General features: G+C 43.1%; 50 non-coding genes and 10 pseudogenes across 50 annotated transcripts; all 60 read left to right on the forward strand.

Moving 5' to 3' along the window:
- Positions 1–956: 956 nt before the first annotated feature.
- LOC131712590 (5S ribosomal RNA) lies at positions 957–1,075 on the forward strand. The gene has a single exon (XR_009314481.1). It is a non-coding gene; the product is annotated as a 5S ribosomal RNA (ribosomal RNA).
- A 100-nt stretch (positions 1,076–1,175) lies between these two features.
- Positions 1,176–1,294, forward strand: LOC131712601 (5S ribosomal RNA). Its single transcript, XR_009314492.1, has one exon. It is a non-coding gene; the product is annotated as a 5S ribosomal RNA (ribosomal RNA).
- A 100-nt stretch (positions 1,295–1,394) lies between these two features.
- Positions 1,395–1,513, forward strand: LOC131712612 (5S ribosomal RNA). Its single transcript, XR_009314503.1, has one exon. It is a non-coding gene; the product is annotated as a 5S ribosomal RNA (ribosomal RNA).
- A 114-nt stretch (positions 1,514–1,627) lies between these two features.
- LOC131710434 (5S ribosomal RNA) lies at positions 1,628–1,746 on the forward strand. The gene has a single exon (XR_009312306.1). It is a non-coding gene; the product is annotated as a 5S ribosomal RNA (ribosomal RNA).
- A 114-nt stretch (positions 1,747–1,860) lies between these two features.
- Positions 1,861–1,979, forward strand: LOC131712097 (5S ribosomal RNA). The gene has a single exon (XR_009313986.1). It is a non-coding gene; the product is annotated as a 5S ribosomal RNA (ribosomal RNA).
- Positions 1,980–2,079: 100 nt separating this feature from the next.
- Positions 2,080–2,198, forward strand: LOC131712623 (5S ribosomal RNA). Its single transcript, XR_009314514.1, has one exon. It is a non-coding gene; the product is annotated as a 5S ribosomal RNA (ribosomal RNA).
- A 114-nt stretch (positions 2,199–2,312) lies between these two features.
- LOC131710535 (5S ribosomal RNA) lies at positions 2,313–2,431 on the forward strand. The gene has a single exon (XR_009312409.1). It is a non-coding gene; the product is annotated as a 5S ribosomal RNA (ribosomal RNA).
- Positions 2,432–2,545: 114 nt separating this feature from the next.
- LOC131711043 (5S ribosomal RNA) lies at positions 2,546–2,664 on the forward strand. Its single transcript, XR_009312925.1, has one exon. It is a non-coding gene; the product is annotated as a 5S ribosomal RNA (ribosomal RNA).
- Positions 2,665–2,764: 100 nt separating this feature from the next.
- On the forward strand, positions 2,765–2,883 carry LOC131713095 (5S ribosomal RNA). Its single transcript, XR_009314983.1, has one exon. It is a non-coding gene; the product is annotated as a 5S ribosomal RNA (ribosomal RNA).
- A 100-nt stretch (positions 2,884–2,983) lies between these two features.
- On the forward strand, positions 2,984–3,102 carry LOC131712633 (5S ribosomal RNA). Its single transcript, XR_009314524.1, has one exon. It is a non-coding gene; the product is annotated as a 5S ribosomal RNA (ribosomal RNA).
- A 100-nt stretch (positions 3,103–3,202) lies between these two features.
- Positions 3,203–3,321, forward strand: LOC131712643 (5S ribosomal RNA). The gene has a single exon (XR_009314534.1). It is a non-coding gene; the product is annotated as a 5S ribosomal RNA (ribosomal RNA).
- A 100-nt stretch (positions 3,322–3,421) lies between these two features.
- On the forward strand, positions 3,422–3,540 carry LOC131712654 (5S ribosomal RNA). The gene has a single exon (XR_009314545.1). It is a non-coding gene; the product is annotated as a 5S ribosomal RNA (ribosomal RNA).
- Positions 3,541–3,640: 100 nt separating this feature from the next.
- LOC131716298 (5S ribosomal RNA) lies at positions 3,641–3,749 on the forward strand (annotated as a pseudogene).
- Positions 3,750–3,850: 101 nt separating this feature from the next.
- LOC131712665 (5S ribosomal RNA) lies at positions 3,851–3,969 on the forward strand. The gene has a single exon (XR_009314556.1). It is a non-coding gene; the product is annotated as a 5S ribosomal RNA (ribosomal RNA).
- Positions 3,970–4,069: 100 nt separating this feature from the next.
- Positions 4,070–4,178, forward strand: LOC131714528 (5S ribosomal RNA; annotated as a pseudogene).
- A 100-nt stretch (positions 4,179–4,278) lies between these two features.
- On the forward strand, positions 4,279–4,397 carry LOC131710969 (5S ribosomal RNA). Its single transcript, XR_009312851.1, has one exon. It is a non-coding gene; the product is annotated as a 5S ribosomal RNA (ribosomal RNA).
- Positions 4,398–4,497: 100 nt separating this feature from the next.
- On the forward strand, positions 4,498–4,616 carry LOC131712674 (5S ribosomal RNA). The gene has a single exon (XR_009314566.1). It is a non-coding gene; the product is annotated as a 5S ribosomal RNA (ribosomal RNA).
- Positions 4,617–4,716: 100 nt separating this feature from the next.
- LOC131712684 (5S ribosomal RNA) lies at positions 4,717–4,835 on the forward strand. Its single transcript, XR_009314575.1, has one exon. It is a non-coding gene; the product is annotated as a 5S ribosomal RNA (ribosomal RNA).
- Positions 4,836–4,949: 114 nt separating this feature from the next.
- On the forward strand, positions 4,950–5,068 carry LOC131710372 (5S ribosomal RNA). The gene has a single exon (XR_009312244.1). It is a non-coding gene; the product is annotated as a 5S ribosomal RNA (ribosomal RNA).
- Positions 5,069–5,168: 100 nt separating this feature from the next.
- Positions 5,169–5,287, forward strand: LOC131710536 (5S ribosomal RNA). The gene has a single exon (XR_009312410.1). It is a non-coding gene; the product is annotated as a 5S ribosomal RNA (ribosomal RNA).
- A 100-nt stretch (positions 5,288–5,387) lies between these two features.
- LOC131712695 (5S ribosomal RNA) lies at positions 5,388–5,506 on the forward strand. Its single transcript, XR_009314586.1, has one exon. It is a non-coding gene; the product is annotated as a 5S ribosomal RNA (ribosomal RNA).
- A 100-nt stretch (positions 5,507–5,606) lies between these two features.
- On the forward strand, positions 5,607–5,725 carry LOC131720660 (5S ribosomal RNA). The gene has a single exon (XR_009319557.1). It is a non-coding gene; the product is annotated as a 5S ribosomal RNA (ribosomal RNA).
- Positions 5,726–5,825: 100 nt separating this feature from the next.
- LOC131714529 (5S ribosomal RNA) lies at positions 5,826–5,934 on the forward strand (annotated as a pseudogene).
- A 100-nt stretch (positions 5,935–6,034) lies between these two features.
- LOC131712706 (5S ribosomal RNA) lies at positions 6,035–6,153 on the forward strand. The gene has a single exon (XR_009314597.1). It is a non-coding gene; the product is annotated as a 5S ribosomal RNA (ribosomal RNA).
- A 100-nt stretch (positions 6,154–6,253) lies between these two features.
- LOC131714530 (5S ribosomal RNA) lies at positions 6,254–6,362 on the forward strand (annotated as a pseudogene).
- A 100-nt stretch (positions 6,363–6,462) lies between these two features.
- Positions 6,463–6,581, forward strand: LOC131711755 (5S ribosomal RNA). The gene has a single exon (XR_009313643.1). It is a non-coding gene; the product is annotated as a 5S ribosomal RNA (ribosomal RNA).
- A 100-nt stretch (positions 6,582–6,681) lies between these two features.
- On the forward strand, positions 6,682–6,789 carry LOC131716347 (5S ribosomal RNA; annotated as a pseudogene).
- Positions 6,790–6,889: 100 nt separating this feature from the next.
- Positions 6,890–7,008, forward strand: LOC131711386 (5S ribosomal RNA). The gene has a single exon (XR_009313269.1). It is a non-coding gene; the product is annotated as a 5S ribosomal RNA (ribosomal RNA).
- Positions 7,009–7,108: 100 nt separating this feature from the next.
- On the forward strand, positions 7,109–7,227 carry LOC131712718 (5S ribosomal RNA). The gene has a single exon (XR_009314609.1). It is a non-coding gene; the product is annotated as a 5S ribosomal RNA (ribosomal RNA).
- Positions 7,228–7,327: 100 nt separating this feature from the next.
- LOC131715260 (5S ribosomal RNA) lies at positions 7,328–7,436 on the forward strand (annotated as a pseudogene).
- A 114-nt stretch (positions 7,437–7,550) lies between these two features.
- On the forward strand, positions 7,551–7,679 carry LOC131713429 (5S ribosomal RNA; annotated as a pseudogene).
- Positions 7,680–7,793: 114 nt separating this feature from the next.
- LOC131712730 (5S ribosomal RNA) lies at positions 7,794–7,912 on the forward strand. The gene has a single exon (XR_009314619.1). It is a non-coding gene; the product is annotated as a 5S ribosomal RNA (ribosomal RNA).
- A 100-nt stretch (positions 7,913–8,012) lies between these two features.
- LOC131715261 (5S ribosomal RNA) lies at positions 8,013–8,121 on the forward strand (annotated as a pseudogene).
- A 114-nt stretch (positions 8,122–8,235) lies between these two features.
- On the forward strand, positions 8,236–8,354 carry LOC131712741 (5S ribosomal RNA). The gene has a single exon (XR_009314630.1). It is a non-coding gene; the product is annotated as a 5S ribosomal RNA (ribosomal RNA).
- Positions 8,355–8,468: 114 nt separating this feature from the next.
- On the forward strand, positions 8,469–8,587 carry LOC131711809 (5S ribosomal RNA). Its single transcript, XR_009313697.1, has one exon. It is a non-coding gene; the product is annotated as a 5S ribosomal RNA (ribosomal RNA).
- A 100-nt stretch (positions 8,588–8,687) lies between these two features.
- Positions 8,688–8,806, forward strand: LOC131712752 (5S ribosomal RNA). The gene has a single exon (XR_009314641.1). It is a non-coding gene; the product is annotated as a 5S ribosomal RNA (ribosomal RNA).
- Positions 8,807–8,906: 100 nt separating this feature from the next.
- LOC131710880 (5S ribosomal RNA) lies at positions 8,907–9,025 on the forward strand. The gene has a single exon (XR_009312763.1). It is a non-coding gene; the product is annotated as a 5S ribosomal RNA (ribosomal RNA).
- A 114-nt stretch (positions 9,026–9,139) lies between these two features.
- LOC131712763 (5S ribosomal RNA) lies at positions 9,140–9,258 on the forward strand. The gene has a single exon (XR_009314652.1). It is a non-coding gene; the product is annotated as a 5S ribosomal RNA (ribosomal RNA).
- A 100-nt stretch (positions 9,259–9,358) lies between these two features.
- On the forward strand, positions 9,359–9,487 carry LOC131713307 (5S ribosomal RNA; annotated as a pseudogene).
- A 100-nt stretch (positions 9,488–9,587) lies between these two features.
- Positions 9,588–9,706, forward strand: LOC131712773 (5S ribosomal RNA). The gene has a single exon (XR_009314662.1). It is a non-coding gene; the product is annotated as a 5S ribosomal RNA (ribosomal RNA).
- Positions 9,707–9,820: 114 nt separating this feature from the next.
- Positions 9,821–9,939, forward strand: LOC131712784 (5S ribosomal RNA). The gene has a single exon (XR_009314673.1). It is a non-coding gene; the product is annotated as a 5S ribosomal RNA (ribosomal RNA).
- A 100-nt stretch (positions 9,940–10,039) lies between these two features.
- LOC131712795 (5S ribosomal RNA) lies at positions 10,040–10,158 on the forward strand. The gene has a single exon (XR_009314684.1). It is a non-coding gene; the product is annotated as a 5S ribosomal RNA (ribosomal RNA).
- A 100-nt stretch (positions 10,159–10,258) lies between these two features.
- Positions 10,259–10,377, forward strand: LOC131710882 (5S ribosomal RNA). The gene has a single exon (XR_009312765.1). It is a non-coding gene; the product is annotated as a 5S ribosomal RNA (ribosomal RNA).
- Positions 10,378–10,477: 100 nt separating this feature from the next.
- On the forward strand, positions 10,478–10,596 carry LOC131712806 (5S ribosomal RNA). The gene has a single exon (XR_009314695.1). It is a non-coding gene; the product is annotated as a 5S ribosomal RNA (ribosomal RNA).
- Positions 10,597–10,710: 114 nt separating this feature from the next.
- On the forward strand, positions 10,711–10,829 carry LOC131712817 (5S ribosomal RNA). The gene has a single exon (XR_009314706.1). It is a non-coding gene; the product is annotated as a 5S ribosomal RNA (ribosomal RNA).
- A 98-nt stretch (positions 10,830–10,927) lies between these two features.
- On the forward strand, positions 10,928–11,046 carry LOC131712828 (5S ribosomal RNA). Its single transcript, XR_009314718.1, has one exon. It is a non-coding gene; the product is annotated as a 5S ribosomal RNA (ribosomal RNA).
- Positions 11,047–11,146: 100 nt separating this feature from the next.
- On the forward strand, positions 11,147–11,265 carry LOC131712840 (5S ribosomal RNA). The gene has a single exon (XR_009314728.1). It is a non-coding gene; the product is annotated as a 5S ribosomal RNA (ribosomal RNA).
- A 114-nt stretch (positions 11,266–11,379) lies between these two features.
- Positions 11,380–11,498, forward strand: LOC131710883 (5S ribosomal RNA). Its single transcript, XR_009312766.1, has one exon. It is a non-coding gene; the product is annotated as a 5S ribosomal RNA (ribosomal RNA).
- A 100-nt stretch (positions 11,499–11,598) lies between these two features.
- Positions 11,599–11,717, forward strand: LOC131712851 (5S ribosomal RNA). The gene has a single exon (XR_009314739.1). It is a non-coding gene; the product is annotated as a 5S ribosomal RNA (ribosomal RNA).
- Positions 11,718–11,831: 114 nt separating this feature from the next.
- Positions 11,832–11,950, forward strand: LOC131712862 (5S ribosomal RNA). Its single transcript, XR_009314750.1, has one exon. It is a non-coding gene; the product is annotated as a 5S ribosomal RNA (ribosomal RNA).
- A 98-nt stretch (positions 11,951–12,048) lies between these two features.
- Positions 12,049–12,167, forward strand: LOC131712874 (5S ribosomal RNA). The gene has a single exon (XR_009314761.1). It is a non-coding gene; the product is annotated as a 5S ribosomal RNA (ribosomal RNA).
- A 100-nt stretch (positions 12,168–12,267) lies between these two features.
- On the forward strand, positions 12,268–12,386 carry LOC131712883 (5S ribosomal RNA). Its single transcript, XR_009314770.1, has one exon. It is a non-coding gene; the product is annotated as a 5S ribosomal RNA (ribosomal RNA).
- Positions 12,387–12,500: 114 nt separating this feature from the next.
- LOC131714531 (5S ribosomal RNA) lies at positions 12,501–12,609 on the forward strand (annotated as a pseudogene).
- A 100-nt stretch (positions 12,610–12,709) lies between these two features.
- LOC131712894 (5S ribosomal RNA) lies at positions 12,710–12,828 on the forward strand. The gene has a single exon (XR_009314781.1). It is a non-coding gene; the product is annotated as a 5S ribosomal RNA (ribosomal RNA).
- Positions 12,829–16,250: 3,422 nt separating this feature from the next.
- Positions 16,251–16,369, forward strand: LOC131712903 (5S ribosomal RNA). The gene has a single exon (XR_009314790.1). It is a non-coding gene; the product is annotated as a 5S ribosomal RNA (ribosomal RNA).
- Positions 16,370–16,469: 100 nt separating this feature from the next.
- LOC131712913 (5S ribosomal RNA) lies at positions 16,470–16,588 on the forward strand. The gene has a single exon (XR_009314800.1). It is a non-coding gene; the product is annotated as a 5S ribosomal RNA (ribosomal RNA).
- Positions 16,589–16,688: 100 nt separating this feature from the next.
- On the forward strand, positions 16,689–16,807 carry LOC131712923 (5S ribosomal RNA). The gene has a single exon (XR_009314811.1). It is a non-coding gene; the product is annotated as a 5S ribosomal RNA (ribosomal RNA).
- A 114-nt stretch (positions 16,808–16,921) lies between these two features.
- Positions 16,922–17,040, forward strand: LOC131710435 (5S ribosomal RNA). Its single transcript, XR_009312307.1, has one exon. It is a non-coding gene; the product is annotated as a 5S ribosomal RNA (ribosomal RNA).
- Positions 17,041–17,154: 114 nt separating this feature from the next.
- On the forward strand, positions 17,155–17,273 carry LOC131712098 (5S ribosomal RNA). The gene has a single exon (XR_009313987.1). It is a non-coding gene; the product is annotated as a 5S ribosomal RNA (ribosomal RNA).
- A 100-nt stretch (positions 17,274–17,373) lies between these two features.
- LOC131712934 (5S ribosomal RNA) lies at positions 17,374–17,492 on the forward strand. The gene has a single exon (XR_009314821.1). It is a non-coding gene; the product is annotated as a 5S ribosomal RNA (ribosomal RNA).
- The last annotated feature ends 34 nt before the right edge of the window (positions 17,493–17,526 follow it).

Here is a 17,526-nt window from a genome sequence, read left to right on the forward strand (position 1 = left end):
TCTTACAGCAATGGCTATAAACTAAAACTATTGAATATTACACATACAAACTAAAAACTACTAAACATTTACAAATGATTATAGTACATGCATTTCATTAATATATTTAAATCATCCAATCCATGTCCAAGGCTTCAGCTCGTTCCCAGCAGGACTCCATTTCTGTTCTGGGTTCGTCCCTGGTTGGCTCAGCGAAAACCACCACAGGCCCCTTTATCCAGCGTTTGGCATCACAGGTGTGGGTCGCCATGGTCTTGACTTTATACCTACAAGACACTTGTACACGCTTAATAGGGACACCTTCCTCACATTCTAATTTACCTAGATGTGCCCATTTTACCAGGTGGCCGCTCTCACAATCCATACACTCAACTCTTTTTACATCTCTGGGATTTACATTCAAATGAGAGAAAGAAAGCCCCTCGGAATCATCACACTCAAACAAGATTCGACAATGTTTCACTAAATGACTGCAGGCTGGACATGGCTTAGGCCCAGTCCGGGGTGATTCACCTCTGCATCTGCCACAGTCACACACAACAAGAGAATCACTTCTTATTTCATGAACCAGGGCTAACTCTGTGCCTCTCACAAGCATTCTGGACCTGTACATGTTTTTATCACGCATCTCCTTCTGATCGCACAGAGATACCTTAGGGGGTATGCCATCCATCCAGAACACAGTGGGAGGCCAGAACTCACTATTGTTCATGTCAGCAGGCACCCAGCATTTATTCTCCTCCGCATCATCAGTGGACAAACTTAATACAACTGAATCTGACTCAATCGAGGAACCGTGAACTCTAGCCACTGAGACCCTCCAGGCGAAGGGATCCAATGTCTTATTACATATAATAGTTGGTTCGGGGTCACCCGTGACAGAGGACAAAAGGAAATTTTGGAGGAATCACCCCCAGCTCACTAAACATAAAAGTCATGAAAGCAGAAATGCAATCGCCTGCGGCCACACCACCTTGAATAAGCCTGATCTCGTCTGATCTCAGAAGCTAAGCAATGTTGGGCTTGGTTAGTACTTGGATGGGAGACCACCTGGGAATATCAAGTGCTGCAGGCATTACATTTTACAATTGAAATGTGTGGAGGACAAAAGGAAATTTTGGAGGAATCACCCCCAGCTCACTAAACATAAAAGTCATGAAAGCAGAAATGCAATCGCCTGCGGCCACACCACCTTGAATAAGCCTGATCTCGTCTGATCTCAGAAGCTAAGCAATGTTGGGCTTGGTTAGTACTTGGATGGGAGACCACCTGGGAATATCAAGTGCTGCAGGCATTACATTTTACAATTGAAATGTGTGGAGGACAAAAGGAAATTTTGGAGGAATCACCCCCAGCTCACTAAACATAAAAGTCATGAAAGCAGAAATGCAATCGCCTGCGGCCACACCACCTTGAATAAGCCTGATCTCGTCTGATCTCAGAAGCTAAGCAATGTTGGGCTTGGTTAGTACTTGGATGGGAGACCACCTGGGAATATCAAGTGCTGCAGGCATTACATTTTTGTAATTACATTTTACAATTGAAATGTGTGGAGGACAAAAGGAAATTTTGGAGGAATCACCCCCAGCTCACTAAACATAAAAGTCATGAAAGCAGAAATGCAATCGCCTGCGGCCACACCACCTTGAATAAGCCTGATCTCGTCTGATCTCAGAAGCGAAGCAATGTTGGGCTTGGTTAGTACTTGGATGGGAGACCACCTGGGAATATCAAGTGCTGCAGGCATTACATTTTTGTAATTACATTTTACAATTGAAATGTGTGGAGGACAAAAGGAAATTTTGGAGGAATCACCCCCAGCTCACTAAACATAAAAGTCATGAAAGCAGAAATGCAATCGCCTGCGGCCACACCACCTTGACTAAGCCTGATCTCGTCTGATCTCAGAAGCTAAGCAATGTTGGGCTTGGTTAGTACTTGGATGGGAGACCACCTAGGAATATCAAGTGCTGCAGGCATTACATTTTACAATTGAAATGTGTGGAGGACAAAAGGAAATTTTGGAGGAATCACCCCCAGCTCACTAAACATAAAAGTCATGAAAGCAGAAATGCAATCGCCTGCGGCCACACCACCTTGAATAAGCCTGATCTCGTCTGATCTCAGAAGCTAAGCAATGTTGGGCTTGGTTAGTACTTGGATGGGAGACCACCTGGGAATATCAAGTGCTGCAGGCATTACATTTTTGTAATTACATTTTACAATTGAAATGTGTGGAGGACAAAAGGAAATTTTGGAGGAATCACCCCCAGCTCACTAAACATAAAAGTCATGAAAGCAGAACTGCAATCGCCTGCGGCCACACCACCTTGAATAAGCCTGATCTCGTCTGATCTCAGAAGCTAAGCAATGTTGGACTTGGTTAGTACTTGGATGGGAGACCACCTGGGAATATCAAGTGCTGCAGGCATTACATTTTTGTAATTACATTTTACAATTGAAATGTGTGGAGGACAAAAGGAAATTTTGGAGGAATCACCCCCAGCTCACTAAACATAAAAGTCATGAAAGCAGAAATGCAATCGCCTGCGGCCACACCACCTTGAATAAGCCTGATCTCGTCTGATCTCAGAAGCTAAGCTATGTTGGGCTTGGTTAGTACTTGGATGGGAGACCACCTGGGAATATCAAGTGCTGCAGGCATTACATTTTACAATTGAAATGTGTGGAGGACAAAAGGAAATTTTGGAGGAATCACCCCCAGCTCACTAAACATAAAAGTCATGAAAGCAGAACAGCAATCGCCTGCGGCCACACCACCTTGACTAAGCCTGATCTCGTCTGATCTCAGAAGCTACGCAATGTTGGGCTTGGTTAGTACTTGGATGGGAGACCACCTGGGAATATCAAGTGCTGCAGGCATTACATTTTACAATTGAAATGTGTGGAGGACAAAAGGAAATTTTGGAGGAATCACCCCCAGCTCACTAAACATAAAAGTCATGAAAGCAGAAATGCAATCGCCTGCGGCCACACCACCTTGAATAAGCCTGATCTCGTCTGATCTCAGAAGCTAAGCAATGTTGGGCTTGGTTAGTACTTGGATGGGAGACCACCTGGGAATATCAAGTGCTGCAGGCATTACATTTTACAATTGAAATGTGTGGAGGACAAAAGGAAATTTTGGAGGAATCACCCCCAGCTCACTAAACATAAAAGTCATGAAAGCAGAAATGCAATCGCCTGCGGCCACACCACCTTGAATAAGCCTGATCTCGTCTGATCTCAGAAGCTAAGCAATGTTGGGCTTGGTTAGTACTTGGATGGGAGACCACCTGGGAATATCAAGTGCTGCAGGCATTACATTTTACAATTGAAATGTGTGGAGGACAAAAGGAAATTTTGGAGGAATCACCCCCAGCTCACTAAACATAAAAGTCATGAAAGCAGAAATGCAATCGCCTGCGGCCACACCACCTTGAATAAGCCTGATCTCGTCTGATCTCAGAAGCTAAGCAATGTTGGGCTTGGTTAGTACTTGGATGGGAGACCACCTGGGAATATCAAGTGCTGCAGGCATTACATTTTACAATTGAAATGTGTGGAGGACAAAAGGAAATTTTGGAGGAATCACCCCCAGCTCACTAAACATAAAAGTCATGAAAGCAGAAATGCAATCGCCTGCGGCCACACCACCTTGAATAAGCCTGATCTCAGAAGCTAAGCAATGTTGGGCTTGGTTAGAACTTGGATGGGAGACCACCTGGGAATATCAAGTGCTGCAGGCATTACATTTTACAATTGAAATGTGTGGAGGACAAAAGGAAATTTGGGAGGAATCACCCCGCAGCTCACTAAACATAAAAGTCATGAAAGCAGAAAGGCAATCGCCTGCGGCCACACCACCTTGAATAAGCCTGATCTCGTCTGATCTCAGAAGCTAAGCAATGTTGGGCTTGGTTAGTACTTGGATGGGAGACCACCTGGGAATATCAAGTGCTGCAGGCATTACATTTTACAATTGAAATGTGTGGAGGACAAAAGGAAATTTTGGAGGAATCACCCCCAGCTCACTAAACATAAAAGTCATGAAAGCAGAAATGCAATCGCCTGCGGCCACACCACCTTGAATAAGCCTGATCTCAGAAGCTAAGCAATGTTGGGCTTGGTTAGTACTTGGATGGGAGACCACCTGGGAATATCAAGTGCTGCAGGCATTACATTTTACAATTGAAATGTGTGGAGGACAAAAGTAAATTTTGGAGGAATCACCCCCAGCTCACTAAACATAAAAGTCATGAAAGCAGAAATGCAATCGCCTGCGGCCGCACCACCTTGAATAAGCCTGATCTCGTCTGATCTCAGAAGCTAAGCAATGTTGGGCTTGGTTAGTACTTGGATGGGAGACCACCTGGGAATATCAAGTGCTGCAGGCATTACATTTTACAATTGAAATGTGTGGAGGACAAAAGGAAATTTTGGAGGAATCACCCCCAGCTCACTAAACATAAAAGTCATGAAAGCAGAAATGCAATCGCCTGCGGCCACACCACCTTGAATAAGCCTGATCTCGTCTGATCTCAGAAGCTAAGCAATGTTGGGCTTGGTTAGTACTTGGATGGGAGACCACCTGGGAATATCAAGTGCTGCAGGCATTACATTTTACAATTGAAATGTGTGGAGGACAAAAGGAAATTTTGGAGGAATCACCCCCAGCTCACTAAACATAAAAGTCATGAAAGCAGAAATGCAATCGCCTGCGGCCACACCACCTTGAATAAGCCTGATCTCGTCTGATCTCAGAAGCTAAGCAATGTTGGGCTTGGTTAGTACTTGGATGGGAGACCACCTGGGAATATCAAGTGCTGCAGGCATTACATTTTTGTAATTACATTTTACAATTGAAATGTGTGGAGGACAAAAGGAAATTTTGGAGGAATCACCCCCAGCTCACTAAACATAAAAGTCATGAAAGCAGAACAGCAATCGCCTGCGGCCACACCACCTTGACTAAGCCTGATCTCGTCTGATCTCAGAAGCTAAGCAATGTTGGGCTTGGTTAGTACTTGGATGGGAGACCACCTGGGAATATCAAGTGCTGCAGGCATTACATTTTACAATTGAAATGTGTGGAGGACAAAAGGAAATTTTGGAGGAATCACCCCCAGCTCACTAAACATAAAAGTCATGAAAGCAGAAATGCAATCGCCTGCGGCCACACCACCTTGAATAAGCCTGATCTCGTCTGATCTCAGAAGCTAAGCAATGTTGGACTTGGTTAGTACTTGGATGGGAGACCACCTGGGAATATCAAGTGCTGCAGGCATTACATTTTACAATTGAAATGTGTGGAGGACAAAAGGAAATTTTGGAGGAATCACCCCCAGCTCACTAAACATAAAAGTCATGAAAGCAGAAATGCAATCGCCTGCGGCCACACCACCTTGAATAAGCCTGATCTCGTCTGATCTCAGAAGCTAAGCAATGTTGGGCTTGGTTAGTACTTGGATGGGAGACCACCTGGGAATATCAAGTGCTGCAGGCATTACATTTTACAATTGAAATGTGTGGAGGACAAAAGGAAATTTTGGAGGAATCACCCCCAGCTCACTAAACATAAAAGTCATGAAAGCAGAAATGCAATCGCCTGCAGCCACACCACCTTGAATAAGCCTGATCTCGTCTGATCTCAGAAGCTAAGCAATGTTGGGCTTGGTTAGTACTTGGATGGGAGACCACCTGGGAATATCAAGTGCTGCAGGCATTACATTTTACAATTGAAATGTGTGGAGGACAAAAGGAAATTTTGGAGGAATCACCCCCAGCTCACTAAACATAAAAGTCATGAAAGCAGAAATGCAATCGCCTGCGGCCACACCACCTTGAATAAGCCTGATCTCAGAAGCTAAGCAATGTTGGGCTTGGTTAGTACTTGGATGGGAGACCACCTGGGAATATCAAGTGCTGCAGGCATTACATTTTACAATTGAAATGTGTGGAGGACAAAAGGAAATTTGGGAGGAATCACCCCCAGCTCACTAAACATAAAAGTCATGAAAGCAGAAATGCAATCGCCTGCGGCCACACCACCTTGAATAAGCCTGATCTCGTCTGATCTCAGAAGCTAAGCAATGTTGGGCTTGGTTAGTACTTGGATGGGAGACCACCTGGGAATATCAAGTGCTGCAGGCATTACATTTTACAATTGAAATGTGTGGAGGACAAAAGGAAATTTTGGAGGAATCACCCCCAGCTCACTAAACATAAAAGTCATGAAAGCAGAAATGCAATCGCCTGCGGCCACACCACCTTGAATAAGCCTGATCTCAGAAGCTAAGCAATGTTGGGCTTGGTTAGTACTTGGATGGGAGACCACCTGGGAATATCAAGTGCTGCAGGCATTACATTTTACAATTGAAATGTGTGGAGGACAAAAGGAAATTTTGGAGGAATCACCCCCAGCTCACTAAACATAAAAGTCATGAAAGCAGAAATGCAATCGCCTGCGGCCACACCACCTTGAATAAGCCTGATCTCGTCTGATCTCAGAAGCTAAGCAATGTTGGGCTTGGTTAATACTTGGATGGGAGACCACCTGGGAATATCAAGTGCTGCAGGCATTACATTTTACAATTGAAATGTGTGGAGGACAAAAGGAAATTTTGGAGGAATCACCCCCAGCTCACTAAACATAAAAGTCATGAAAGCAGAAATGCAATCGCCTGCGGCCACACCACCTTGAATAAGCCTGATCTCAGAAGCTAAGCAATGTTGGGCTTGGTTAGTACTTGGATGGGAGACCACCTGGAATATCAAGTGCTGCAGGCATTACATTTTACAATTGAAATGTGTGGAGGACAAAAGGAAATTTTGGAGGAATCACCCCCAGCTCACTAAACATAAAAGCCATGAAAGCAGAAATGCAATCGCCTGCGGCCACACCACCTTGAATAAGCCTGATCTCGTCTGATCTCAGAAGCTAAGCAATGTTGGGCTTGGTTAGTACTTGGATGGGAGACCACCTGGGAATATCAAGTGCTGCAGGAATTACATTTTACAATTGAAATGTGTGGAGGACAAAAGGAAATTTTGGAGGAATCACCCCCAGCTCACTAAACATAAAAGTCATGAAAGCAGAAATGCAATCGCCTGCGGCCACACCACCTTGAATAAGCCTGATCTCGTCTGATCTCAGAAGCTAAGCAATGTTGGGCTTGGTTAGTACTTGGATGGGAGACCACCTGGGAATATCAAGTGCTGCAGGCATTACATTTTACAATTGAAATGTGTGGAGGACAAAAGGAAATTTTGGAGGAATCACCCCCAGCTCACTAAACATAAAAGTCATGAAAGCAGAAATGCAATCGCCTGCGGCCACACCACCTTGAATAAGCCTGATCTCAGAAGCTAAGCAATGTTGGGCTTGGTTAGTACTTGGATGGGAGACCGCCTGGGAATATCAAGTGCTGCAGGCATTACATTTTTGTAATTACATTTTACAATTGAAATGTGTGGAGGACAAAAGGAAATTTTGGAGGAATCACCCCCAGCTCACTAAACATAAAAGTCATGAAAGCAGAAATGCAATCGCCTGCGGCCACACCACCTTGAATAAGCCTGATCTCGCCTGATCTCGTCTGATCTCAGAAGCTAAGCAATGTTGGGCTTGGTTAGTACTTGGATGGGAGACCGCCTGGGAATATCAAGTGCTGCAGGCATTACATTTTTGTAATTACATTTTACAATTGAAATGTGTGGAGGACAAAAGGAAATTTTGGAGGAATCACCCCCAGCTCACTAAACATAAAAGTCATGAAAGCAGAAATGCAATCGCCTGCGGCCACACCACCTTGAATAAGCCTGATCTCGTCTGATCTCAGAAGCTAAGCAATGTTGGGCTTGGTTAGTACTTGGATGGGAGACCACCTGGGAATATCAAGTGCTGCAGGCATTACATTTTACAATTGAAATGTGTGGAGGACAAAAGGAAATTTTGGAGGAATCACCCCCAGCTCACTAAACATAAAAGTCATGAAAGCAGAAATGCAATCGCCTGCGGCCACACCACCTTGAATAAGCCTGATCTCAGAAGCTAAGCAATGTTGGGCTTGGTTAGTACTTGGATGGGAGACCGCCTGGGAATATCAAGTGCTGCAGGCATTACATTTTTGTAATTACATTTTACAATTGAAATGTGTGGAGGACAAAAGGAAATTTTGGAGGAATCACCCCCAGCTCACTAAACATAAAAGTCATGAAAGCAGAAATGCAATCGCCTGCGGCCACACCACCTTGAATAAGCCTGATCTCGTCTGATCTCAGAAGCTAAGCAATGTTGGGCTTGGTTAGTACTTGGATGGGAGACCACCTGGGAATATCAAGTGCTGCAGGCATTACATTTTTGTAATTACATTTTACAATTGAAATGTGTGGAGGACAAAAGGAAATTTTGGAGGAATCACCCCCAGCTCACTAAACATAAAAGTCATGAAAGCAGAAATGCAATCGCCTGCGGCCACACCACCTTGAATAAGCCTGATCTTGTCTGATCTCAGAAGCTAAGCAATGTTGGGCTTGGTTAGTACTTGGATGGGAGACCACCTGGGAATATCAAGTGCTGCAGGCATTACATTTTACAATTGAAATGTGTGGAGGACAAAAGGAAATTTTGGAGGAATCACCCCCAGCTCACTAAACATAAAAGTCATGAAAGCAGAAATGCAATCGCCTGCGGCCACACCACCTTGAATAAGCCTGATCTCGTCTGATCTCAGAAGCTAAGCAATGTTGGGCTTGGTTAGTACTTGGATGGGAGACCACCTGGGAATATCAAGTGCTGCAGGCATTACATTTTACAATTGAAATGTGTGGAGGACAAAAGGAAATTTTGGAGGAATCACCCCCAGCTCACTAAACATAAAAGTCATGAAAGCAGAAATGCAATCGCCTGCGGCCACACCACCTTGAATAAGCCTGGTCTCGTCTGATCTCAGAAGCTAAGCAATGTTGGGCTTGGTTAGTACTTGGATGGGAGACCACCTGGGAATATCAAGTGCTGCAGGCATTACATTTTTGTAATTACATTTTACAATTGAAATGTGTGGAGGACAAAAGGAAATTTTGGAGGAATCACCCCCAGCTCACTAAACATAAAAGTCATGAAAGCAGAAATGCAATCGCCTGCGGCCACACCACCTTGAATAAGCCTGATCTCGTCTGATCTCAGAAGCTAAGCAATGTTGGGCTTGGTTAGTACTTGGATGGGAGACCACCTGGGAATATCAAGTGCTGCAGGCATTACATTTTACAATTGAAATGTGTGGAGGACAAAAGGAAATTTTGGAGGAATCACCCCCAGCTCACTAAACATAAAAGTCATGAAAGCAGAAATGCAATCGCCTGCGGCCACACCACCTTGAATAAGCCTGATCTCGCCTGATCTCGTCTGATCTCAGAAGCTAAGCAATGTTGGGCTTGGTTAGTACTTGGATGGGAGACCACCTGGGAATATCAAGTGCTGCAGGCATTACATTTTACAATTGAAATGTGTGGAGGACAAAAGGAAATTTTGGAGGAATCACCCCCAGCTCACTAAACATAAAAGTCATGAAAGCAGAAATGCAATCGCCTGCGGCCACACCACCTTGAATAAGCCTGATCTCGTCTGATCTCAGAAGCTAAGCAATGTTGGGCTTGGTTAGTACTTGGATGGGAGACCACCTGGGAATATCAAGTGCTGCAGGCATTACATTTTTGTAATTACATTTTACAATTGAAATGTGTGGAGGACAAAAGGAAATTTTGGAGGAATCACCCCCAGCTCACTAAACATAAAAGTCATGAAAGCAGAAATGCAATCGCCTGCGGCCACACCACCTTGAATAAGCCTGATCTCGTCTGATCTCAGAAGCTAAGCAATGTTGGGCTTGGTTAGTACTTGGATGGGAGACCACCTGGGAATATCAAGTGCTGCAGGCATTACATTTTACAATTGAAATGTGTGGAGGACAAAAGGAAATTTTGGAGGAATCACCCCCAGCTCACTAAACATAAAAGTCATGAAAGCAGAAATGCAATCGCCTGCGGCCACACCACCTTGAATAAGCCTGATCTCGTCTGATCTCAGAAGCTAAGCAATGTTGGGCTTGGTTAGTACTTGGATGGGAGACCACCTGGGAATATCAAGTGCTGCAGGCATTACATTTTACAATTGAAATGTGTGGAGGACAAAAGGAAATTTTGGAGGAATCACCCCCAGCTCACTAAACATAAAAGTCATGAAAGCAGAAATGCAATCGCCTGCGGCCACACCACCTTGAATAAGCCTGGTCTCGTCTGATCTCAGAAGCTAAGCAATGTTGGGCTTGGTTAGTACTTGGATGGGAGACCACCTGGGAATATCAAGTGCTGCAGGCATTACATTTTACAATTGAAATGTGTGGAGGACAAAAGGAAATTTTGGAGGAATCACCCCCAGCTCACTAAACATAAAAGTCATGAAAGCAGAAATGCAATCGCCTGCGGCCACACCACCTTGAATAAGCCTGATCTCGTCTGATCTCAGAAGCTAAGCAATGTTGGGCTTGGTTAGTACTTGGATGGGAGACCACCTGGGAATATCAAGTGCTGCAGGCATTACATTTTTGTCATTACATTTTACAATAGAAATGTGTGGAGGACAAAAGAAAATTTTGGAGGAATCACCCCCAGCTCACTAAACATAAAAGTCATGAAAGCAGAAATGCAATCGCCTGCGGCCACACCACCTTGAATAAGCCTGATCTCGTCTGATCTCAGAAGCTAAGCAATGTTGGGCTTGGTTAGTACTTGGATGGGAGACCACCTGGGAATATCAAGTGCTGCAGGCATTACATTTTACAATTGAAATGTGTGGGACAAAAGGAAATTTTGGAGGAATCACCCCCAGCTCACTAAACATAAAAGTCATGAAAGCAGAAATGCAATCGCCTGCGGCCACACCACCTTGAATAAGCCTGATCTCGTCTGATCTCAGAAGCTAAGCAATGTTGGGCTTGGTTAGTACTTGGATGGGAGACCACCTGGGAATATCAAGTGCTGCAGGCATTACATTTTACAATTGAAATGTGTGGAGGACAAAAGGAAATTTTGGAGGAATCACCCCCAGCTCACTAAACATAAAAGTCATGAAAGCAGAAATGCAATCGCCTGCGGCCACACCACCTTGAATAAGCCTGATCTCGTCTGATCTCAGAAGCTAAGCAATGTTGGGCTTGGTTAGTACTTGGATGGGAGACCACCTGGGAATATCAAGTGCTGCAGGCATTACATTTTTGTAATTACATTTTACAATTGAAATGTGTGGAGGACAAAAGGAAATTTTGGAGGAATCACCCCCAGCTCACTAAACATAAAAGTCATGAAAGCAGAAATGCAATCGCCTGCGGCCACACCACCTTGAATAAGCCTGGTCTCGTCTGATCTCAGAAGCTAAGCAATGTTGGGCTTGGTTAGTACTTGGATGGGAGACCACCTGGGAATATCAAGTGCTGCAGGCATTACATTTTACAATTGAAATGTGTGGAGGACAAAAGGAAATTTTGGAGGAATCACCCCCAGCTCACTAAACATAAAAGTCATGAAAGCAGAAATGCAATCGCCTGCGGCCACACCACCTTGAATAAGCCTGATCTCGTCTGATCTCAGAAGCTAAGCAATGTTGGGCTTGGTTAGTACTTGGATGGGAGACCACCTGGGAATATCAAGTGCTGCAGGCATTACATTTTTGTCATTACATTTTACAATAGAAATGTGTGGAGGACAAAAGAAAATTTTGGAGGAATCACCCCCAGCTCACTAAACATAAAAGTCATGAAAGCAGAAATGCAATCGCCTGCGGCCACACCACCTTGAATAAGCCTGATCTCGTCTGATCTCAGAAGCTAAGCAATGTTGGGCTTGGTTAGTACTTGGATGGGAGACCACCTGGGAATATCAAGTGCTGCAGGCATTACATTTTACAATTGAAATGTGTGGGACAAAAGGAAATTTTGGAGGAATCACCCCCAGCTCACTAAACATAAAAGTCATGAAAGCAGAAATGCAATCGCCTGCGGCCACACCACCTTGAATAAGCCTGATCTCGTCTGATCTCAGAAGCTAAGCAATGTTGGGCTTGGTTAGTACTTGGATGGGAGACCACCTGGGAATATCAAGTGCTGCAGGCATTACATTTTACAATTGAAATGTGTGGAGGACAAAAGGAAATTTTGGAGGAATCACCCCCAGCTCACTAAACATAAAAGTCATGAAAGCAGAAATGCAATCGCCTGCGGCCACACCACCTTGAATAAGCCTGATCTCGTCTGATCTCAGAAGCTAAGCAATGTTGGGCTTGGTTAGTACTTGGATGGGAGACCACCTGGGAATATCAAGTGCTGCAGGCATTACATTTTTGTAATTACATTTTACAATTGAAATGTGTGGAGGACAAAAGGAAATTTTGGAGGAATCACCCCCAGCTCACTAAACATAAAAGTCATGAAAGCAGAAATGCAATCGCCTGCGGCCACACCACCTTGAATAAGCCTGATCTCAGAAGCTAAGCAATGTTGGGCTTGGTTAGTACTTGGATGGGAGACCACCTGGGAATATCAAGTGCTGCAGGCATTACATTTTACAATTGAAATGTGTGGAGGACAAAAGGAAATTTTGGAGGAATCACCCCCAGCTCACTAAACATAAAAGTCATGAAAGCAGAAATGCAATCGCCTGCGGCCACACCACCTTGAATAAGCCTGATCTCGTCTGATCTCAGAAGCTAAGCAATGTTGGGCTTGGTTAGTACTTGGATGGGAGACCACCTGGGAATATCAAGTGCTGCAGGCATTACATTTTTGTAATTACATTTTACAATTGAAATGTGTGGAGGTGTCACGTTTTCACTTTTCACGTTCTCTTTTATTATATTATTTGCTCTGCACACACTCTTAACTCAGGGGAGACGTTAAGGAGGACAGAGATGTTTAAAACTCCTAGTGGTTTATGTTCGAGCACTGGACGAGCGGTGTGTCCTTAAAACCTTTTTATTTAATCAAGAAAATCACTCAGACTCATTTATTCAAAGTTTTACGAATCAGAGCAACATCAGCGCTCCTTCGTTTTATTAAAATGCCTTTAATATTGGTTTAGTAGTTTGCGCATACCACTAAAACCCGAAAACATGTAACAATAATTAGCAATCCTAAGTTTATTACAAGCTTCAGCATTTAATACTTCAATAACATAATACAATTATATGTATTCAGTGCAGCCCTCAGGCTGGCTAAGCAAATATCCTACAAGCACCCACTGCTATGTTTCAGCACATTCAATATAACACTCTTAATACCAAAACATAGTTTCAAAACCTCATAGCAATATAACCAATAAATGTGAGACACAATAATACCATTAATATGCTTACCTCCTATTATAAGGAAGAGTAGCGTGAACAAAAGAGAAGGACTGTTCTGTGGAGATCTGCAAAGGATGGACCACGTGGCTCTGCAAAGCCGAGTCTTGATTGTGGTGCTCTAGTGTAATCAGCTCAGGGTTTTTATACAATTTTTGTCCCATTGTGAGCAATGAGAGGCCCCAATTAGTCCCAATCATCAATCCCCATGGACAGTCCTTATCTCTTAGCAAACAGTAATCTATAAGGAATTCAACCAACTTTCCAGTCCCACTCATATACCAATAAATCAACACTGGCCCATGATCTCACCCACTCATCCTTGCCCCCTCCTTTATCCGAAGAATTCAGGTAAAGCAGAGTTCACAAAATCCTTGCTGTTTTGATTCACTACTTAATATGTGTGTATTACAAAAAGAAGTGGTGTTTTAGATATATGTAACACCAATATAGGAAAAGTGGTGTTTTTGAATATATGCAACACCAACAGTTTATATCATAATATAGCAGTTTATAGTTTATAATGGTTATAATGGATTACATGAACTTGGCTTTCAAAAATATATTCCTTCATGTCATCTCACTCAAATTAGTTTCCTCCTTTCCTTACTGGTGTATGTTTAGCCAGTATTATAGGGAACTTTTATTCTATATCTCTTCTAGTATAGAGTTTTTTCCTTTTATGAATAACCCAACTATTTTACTGAGCTGTGAAGTTGTAATGCCTTTCTCTCCTATGGGCCCCAATTGTCTGAACTCAATTGACACTTAGATGACCCTGTATTTTCCAGCTATATTCATACTGGCTAAATCCAGTTCGTTAAAGACATCTCCTCCCTTGCCAAGTTTGGTAGTGATGGATGTTTCTATAAATCTATACCTATGCCTCCTTTGCCCTTCGACTAGTTATTTTAGGTGTTAAGACCATCCATTCTAACACCCTACATGTGTAGTCAGGCCTTCGGTACTGTAATCCTTCTGATAAGAAAATTCCGGCTTCCTCCCACCAAAAAGGCTTTCCAGCAGCTAATATTAATCTCTCCAAGGGCAGGCTGATAGAGAGTTCAAGAAGACAGGTCACATAGTTTATTCTTCTGAAACCTACCTCCTGCTTTTTATTCTTCATTATTTATTCAATTCTTTTATTTTATATGTTCTACCACAACTTTCTTTATGCTGCATCTTTTAACCTCAAAGTCAAATTAGTACGTTACTTCTTATAGTATATGGCTGCTAACCTTATTACTTTCTGCTAGCAGCAGTATATCAGCAATATTACAATAGAATTTTATTCAATTTTTCTGCTCTCTATTCGTGGTGTATCTTCTGACAATGCTTATTTCTCTTAAGTTAGAGTCTGCTTTTACTCTAGGCTGTTCTTACTCACCTACTTATTTTAAAACTGAACTACAAGCAGAAACCTACTTAAAGCGAGGTCTTTTAATCCTTTACTTAAAAATACTCCTAACTCCTTTTCCCTTTATATTCAGAAGTTATAATTCTTGAATGCAAGCACACAGTAATTCTTTTCATTGAATTAGGACTTAGTTTTTAACCATGCTCATCTTGGTAAAAAAGAGCTTCAGGTATACTATCATATTAAGCAAAGTGAATCATATGATCTTATACATAAACATTGTTCATAGTATCTCATACTAACAATAATTATCACTACCTATGATTATATGTTACCACAACAATCTATATCACTTAGAACAAGCATGTTAACATGTATTTAGTAATATAGCATTATTCTGTTATTCAGGCTAGAAAGTTTCAATAGAAATCTCAGCACCCTATTCTGGAGCTATGCCCATCTTGATAAGAGACGGTTTAGAGCTGACTGAGTTAGAGTGTCAGGCAGTCCCGGCTCCAGTTAAAAGGTCATACAGAGAAAGCATTCTTACAGCAATGGCTATAAACTAAAACTATTGAATATTACACATACAAACTAAAAACTACTAAACATTTACAAATGATTATAGTACATGCATTTCATTAATATATTTAAATCATCCAATCCATGTCCAAGGCTTCAGCTCGTTCCCAGCAGGACTCCATTTCTGTTCTGGGTTCGTCCCTGGTTGGCTCAGCGAAAACCACCACAGGCCCCTTTATCCAGCGTTTGGCATCACAGGTGTGGGTCGCCATGGTCTTGACTTTATACCTACAAGACACTTGTACACGCTTAATAGGGACACCTTCCTCACATTCTAATTTACCTAGATGTGCCCATTTTACCAGGTGGCCGCTCTCACAATCCATACACTCAACTCTTTTTACATCTCTGGGATTTACATTCAAATGAGAGAAAGAAAGCCCCTCGGAATCATCACACTCAAACAAGATTCGACAATGTTTCACTAAATGACTGCAGGCTGGACATGGCTTAGGCCCAGTCCGGGGTGATTCACCTCTGCATCTGCCACAGTCACACACAACAAGAGAATCACTTCTTATTTCATGAACCAGGGCTAACTCTGTGCCTCTCACAAGCATTCTGGAACTGTACATGTTTTTATCACGCATCTCCTTCTGCTCGCACAGAGATACCTTAGGGGGTATGCCATCCATCCAGAACACAGTGGGAGGCCAGAACTCACTATTGTTCATGTCAGCAGGCACCCAGCATTTATTCTCCTCCGCATCATCAGTGGACAAACTTAATACAACTGAATCTGACTCAATCGAGGAACCGTGAACTCTAGCCACTGAGACCCTCCAGGCGAAGGGATCCAATGTCTTATTACATATAATAGTTGGTTCGGGGTCACCCGTGACAGAGGACAAAAGGAAATTTTGGAGGAATCACCCCCAGCTCACTAAACATAAAAGTCATGAAAGCAGAAATGCAATCGCCTGCGGCCACACCACCTTGAATAAGCCTGATCTCGTCTGATCTCAGAAGCTAAGCAATGTTGGGCTTGGTTAGTACTTGGATGGGAGACCACCTGGGAATATCAAGTGCTGCAGGCATTACATTTTACAATTGAAATGTGTGGAGGACAAAAGGAAATTTTGGAGGAATCACCCCCAGCTCACTAAACATAAAAGTCATGAAAGCAGAAATGCAATCGCCTGCGGCCACACCACCTTGAATAAGCCTGATCTCGTCTGATCTCAGAAGCTAAGCAATGTTGGGCTTGGTTAGTACTTGGATGGGAGACCACCTGGGAATATCAAGTGCTGCAGGCATTACATTTTACAATTGAAATGTGTGGAGGACAAAAGGAAATTTTGGAGGAATCACCCCCAGCTCACTAAACATAAAAGTCATGAAAGCAGAAATGCAATCGCCTGCGGCCACACCACCTTGAATAAGCCTGATCTCGTCTGATCTCAGAAGCTAAGCAATGTTGGGCTTGGTTAGTACTTGGATGGGAGACCACCTGGGAATATCAAGTGCTGCAGGCATTACGTTTTTGTAATTACATTTTACAATTGAAATGTGTGGAGGACAAAAGGAAATTTTGGAGGAATCACCCCCAGCTCACTAAACATAAAAGTCATGAAAGCAGAAATGCAATCGCCTGCGGCCACACCACCTTGAATAAGCCTGATCTCGTCTGATCTCAGAAGCGAAGCAATGTTGGGCTTGGTTAGTACTTGGATGGGAGACCACCTGGGAATATCAAGTGCTGCAGGCATTACATTTTTGTAATTACATTTTACAATTGAAATGTGTGGAGGACAAAAGGAAATTTTGGAGGAATCACCCCCAGCTCACTAAACATAAAAGTCATGAAAGCAGAAATGCAATCGCCTGCGGCCACACCACCTTGACTAAGCCTGATCTCGTCTGATCTCAGAAGCTAAGCAATGTTGGGCTTGGTTAGTACTTGGATGGGAGACCACCTAGGAATATCAAGTGCTGCAGGCATTACATTTTACAATTGAAATGTGTGGAGGACAAAAGGAAATTTTGGAGGAATCACCCCCAGCTCACTAAACATAAAAGTCATGAAAGCAGAAATGCAATCGCCTGCGGCCACACCACCTTGAATAAGCCTGATCTCGTCTGATCTCAGAAGCTAAGCAATGTTGGGCTTGGTTAGTACTTGGATGGGAGACCACCTGGGAATATCAAGTGCTGCAGGCATTACATTTTTGTAATTACATTTTACAATTGAAAT

Source organism: Acipenser ruthenus, chromosome 44 (genome assembly GCF_902713425.1).
Source record: "Acipenser ruthenus chromosome 44, fAciRut3.2 maternal haplotype, whole genome shotgun sequence".
Taxonomy (NCBI): domain Eukaryota; kingdom Metazoa; phylum Chordata; class Actinopteri; order Acipenseriformes; family Acipenseridae; genus Acipenser; species Acipenser ruthenus.